This window comes from Phoenix dactylifera, chromosome 9 (assembly GCF_009389715.1).
Source record: "Phoenix dactylifera cultivar Barhee BC4 chromosome 9, palm_55x_up_171113_PBpolish2nd_filt_p, whole genome shotgun sequence".
Taxonomy (NCBI): domain Eukaryota; kingdom Viridiplantae; phylum Streptophyta; class Magnoliopsida; order Arecales; family Arecaceae; genus Phoenix; species Phoenix dactylifera.
In genome coordinates this window covers 8,725,813-8,730,580 of record NC_052400.1, presented here as the reverse complement: position 1 = coordinate 8,730,580, position 4,768 = coordinate 8,725,813, and positions in this window count along the sequence as shown.

Genomic DNA, 4,768 nt, shown 5'->3' with positions numbered 1-4,768 from the left:
AGACTTCACCAAGTTGATAGCAGGTCCTTCTAGCTTTGTCTAATAACTCATTTTACAAACAAATAAGATGCAAATGCCCTATTTTTCTATTTGTTTGGTTCTTTTTTTATTAAGCTTATTTTGGTAGTATTAGTATGATAACTACTCTAAGTTTCATATACTCAGTATGTCAACTAGATGAGGGATAGTCTTGATAAATGAAAGCAATTTGATGTGACTAGTCCTATAGTATTTATAGGTAACCTAGATAAAAGTTGGTTTTACATGGTGGTCTCCATGGTCCTATTCTTCTAACATGGACTTTTTTCCCTTATTTGGCATGAGTTATATTCTCCTGTTAAGCATGTTCTTAGCAAGCCATTTGAAATTAATCATTAATGAATAATTCATATCCTTTCTCAATGATTCACTTCATTAAACTCCTATTTGAGAACAATAAATACTTTTTAGTTTTCACTCTTTATAAACCTAACTAAGATATCGTCAGGATATTCTACAAAATTTTTCATTTACACTTTAATATGTGTTAGTCTGAACTTCAGTCTCATAGACATTAGGATATTTGTTATTGTTTCTTTTCCTTGTCTTAACTTCAGTCTTAAATTGGCAACAGCAAATTACTAGATGGTTTTTTTTATTTAAGTTACTCAAGTCAAAGTTTAAAATGGAAGGCTCAAGTTTACATACATTTTCTTTTTCTTTATCAAGCAACAAGTGCATGATTTAAAATGACACATGAAATCTAAGATATCCTTCATTTATCATCCATAGACTAAGTTACTAAATAAGAAAATAATTTAAATCAACTAATTCATAATAATCATAACAAAGAAATAATGCTAAAGGATTTCATGATAAAAGCTTCCCAATTGATATACAAGTACCATAGAGAAGTTTTATCCTTTTTAGAGAAAATCAAACTACAATATAAGCACAAACAATATATAAATAATACACAAGAGATACTAGAGTTAGAGAGCACATGCATATTCAAAAATATGTAATAAAAAAATAATAAATGAACTAACCACATTATAAATAGAAAAAACATTACTATTGAATTTTTATCTCATAAAAAGATGATATGTGAGTTACCTATTGTAGCTCAAAGAAAATGGGATATAAATTCTCCTAATCCTTCTCCAATTCGTTATTGATATTGAGTTGGTTTTCCGCAAGAAGATACGAAGGCTTTGGATTTAATAGAAACTCTTCTTGACTACATAGGGGCGGACTGCTAGTTTTCGGATACGAGATATCCATCCTAGCCACTATGGACTTTTTATTATTCATATCATGTTAGCATATGATTAACTAGAAAGTTTATTAAAATAGTGTTTCCTTGTCCGTTGCACAATTCACATGTATTTCAATTCTCATATAAATCATTTTTCTGCAACTATTCAAGCTCAGAAGATTACTTTCCCTAAATCATGATCTCTTTTCTAATAGGTAAAATATGAAAATTAGAATTTAAGTTTCAAGATATATATAGGTGCACATAAGTGTCTACAACAAAATCATATTAAAATTAAGCTACATGAAACCGTATGCCTTAAATAATGGAATGCTAATGCAATCAATAAATATTGTTCTAGAAGGGTTATGTCGATTAAATATATCCACTTGCTCATAATTCTCTTACATATAAAATATTAAAAGGATAACTATAATCACGATGAGATATTGCTCAATAGGTAACTTCATTGACAAAAAGAGAAAAAAGAGAAAGTATGAACTTCTTGTGTAGGTTCTTGCATGTGAACTCAAAGAGTAGAACTACTATTTGGGTTTATAAATAAAGTGGTGAGAAAGAGACTAGGAGAAGTGATTTGGATGGTTTCATATATAACAGGATTTAGATCAGGAGTGGGTTTATTCAAATGATAGGAATTTGCTCCTTTTCTTTTTCTTTTTCTTTTTGGTAGGTTTAGGAGTGGTCTTATTAGATATGCTTGTGGATTTAAAAGGTTAAAAAGCATTGACAAATATACATAGTTTACTAGAATTAGGATGGCAAGGATAAGGATTTCTTAATCATCCATTTTTAATCACTATAGCCATGTTCATATCATAGTCATGTAGAGAAACAAATGATGTTATATGCATAAATCAACGTTGAAGTTTAGTTGTTAACAAAAGAAATAATAGAGGGATAAACATCAAACTTATAGAACCACAAGGGAAAAGAAAAAATAGATAGGCATCATCACCTCTATTGGTGCCCTTTGTAATATGATGATGGTTCACCTTGACAGTTGCAGCGTATGCTAAATCCTTTTTTAGTTGTTAGTTTCTCATACCCGATAAGATATTCTTTCTTTGTATCCTTCTCCTCTTCAATATCCCCTTTGATAGTTTTCCTTTCCTCAGCCACCTTCAAAGTCCTTGACTTCTTTGAGGCATGGAACTGGTCGGGTCCCTTTTCTTTTCTTCTCTTCTCATTCCTTTCCTTGCTATGACTGCTCATATGACCTCCATAGGCTTGTGGTGTAGAGAATTGCACACTGCATATGTAACATTTATAGATCCTTTTTTTCTCCAGTTGATTTTGTAACAACCCGGGATCTTACCCAAAATGGCTAGCCGGAAGGTATTGTTTGGGTTCCTTGATCCTGTATAAGTACCCAAGATCTACCCAGCGAATAACCGATGTGGGACTAAACACACGCCCGCACGGGTCCTCACATACTCCCCCCGTTCAAGCCCTGACGTCCTCGTCAGGCTGAGGGTTCAAATCCATTCAAATCTAATCACAAACACCACGATCGGTCCGTGGTCAACCCCAATGGATCCGTGCTGCAGTGTCCCCTAGTCCACATAAGTTATGGGCCGGGTCCGCTCTGATACCATTTGTAACAACCCGGGATCTTACCCAAAATGGCTAGCCGGAAGGTATTGTTTGGGTTCCTTGATCCTGTATAAGTACCCAAGATCTACCCAGCGAATAACCGATGTGGGACTAAACACACGCCCGCACGGGTCCTCACAGATTTGGTGGATGTGTATTAGGATTGGAAGTGCTCATGAAGGGTATGTAACTTGGATTTGGATTTAGGTAAGGGTTGAAGGGGTTGTAACATGAATTCGATGCTTGGATTGTTAAGCCAAAAGAGGATGACTGTCCTAAGATTTGGTGGAGTGGCTGTGATGCAACATCACCTAAAATGTAGTTTGAGTATGGATTAGGCTGAATTGGCATGGGGAGACTTGAAATTGGGACCTGAGATGTGATGGTGGATGGATCTATGGAGATGGGTGTTTTGCTTGTTCTTGGGAAAGCGTCCATTGATCTAAATGCAAGTTCAGAATCAAGTCCTATTAGTTGATTAGGGTTGAGTATGGACATGAAAGATGTAGCTGGAAAGGAGGAAGGTTGATCATATTTTGAAAATGTTGGGTTAAATGGAGTGATGAAAGATGTGTTCCAACTCCCAATTGGACATGCAAGGTTGTTAGTGAGGGTAGATGTCGGTGTCAAAGTAAATGTTGGCAATACGTCTTCTGTTAATGAAGAAGAAAAGGGCTTTGATAGACTAAGAAATGGAGTTTGTTCGGTGAATCACTTGAGCCCTGAGACATTTTCGGTGCCATGGAGATAGACCAGTGAGCTATTACGCTTTCTTCTATGAAAGGAAGAAACTTGAGAAGTCTTTGTCCATGGCGACAGAAGAGAAAGAGGGGAGATGAGGGATGATAGGGAATAAGAAAAGAAGGAAAGCACTTACAGCGATAGGGAAGATGAATCTAGGATAGGGATAGAGGGAATGTATGAAGAGAGCGATGTATTAAGGACAGAAAAAAAGCTAGGTCACATTTAACGCCTCTCTCATATGAACCAATTAGAATGTTTAGGTGGTGAGTATAGGTAGGCTAGTAATAGCACTTTCCTTTTGTATAAATCAAGGTCAACCTATTTTATTGATTGTCATTTTATGTTTAGACACTGTTGGCTGAAAACTTTATTTTCGATCCTCGATTTAATCATTCATTTTTTGTTTAATATGTAGCATATACACATGCACAAGTGTGTAGAAAATACATATTACTATGTAGGCACAGATATGGGTCAAAAATAGGTCTAATTGTGCATTGGGAATATAAGTAAATTGTTACTTGTATAAAGGATTAACATATGATGGCAGTCAAATTGTAGCAACCATGGACCTTATCCTAAGGCTAGCCAAAAAGTATTATTTGGATTTCTTGATTCTGTATAAATACCAAATATTTATCCAACATATAGCGGATATATGACTAAACATATGCTTGCATGGGTCTTCACATACTCCCCTCATTTAAGCCCTAACATCCTTCCCAGGATAAGGGTTCAAATCTATTCCAATTCAATCATAAGTACTACAAATCTAATCACAAACACCAAGAACATTCCATGGTCAATCCAAATAGACCCATGCTATAGTGTCTCCTAGTTCACATGGCTAAGGGCTGGATCCGCTTGAATAATATTTGTAACAACCTAAGATGTCACCCAAAAAGGTTAGCTGAAAAAAGTATTATTTAGGTTCTTTGGAACTAAGTACCTAAGATATATCTAGTGCATAGCTGATATGGGACTAAACATATGCCCACACGAGTCCTCACACAAATAAATGACTTTCAACAAAATAATAACATAAGATGGTAGTCCAACAGTGGAATAGGTCGACACATCAAAGTATACATTCACCATACAAATACATGTTATGTTATTCAGATTAAAGGATGTGATCTAAATTTTGTTTCATTATTTTCCTTTGTTGATGAT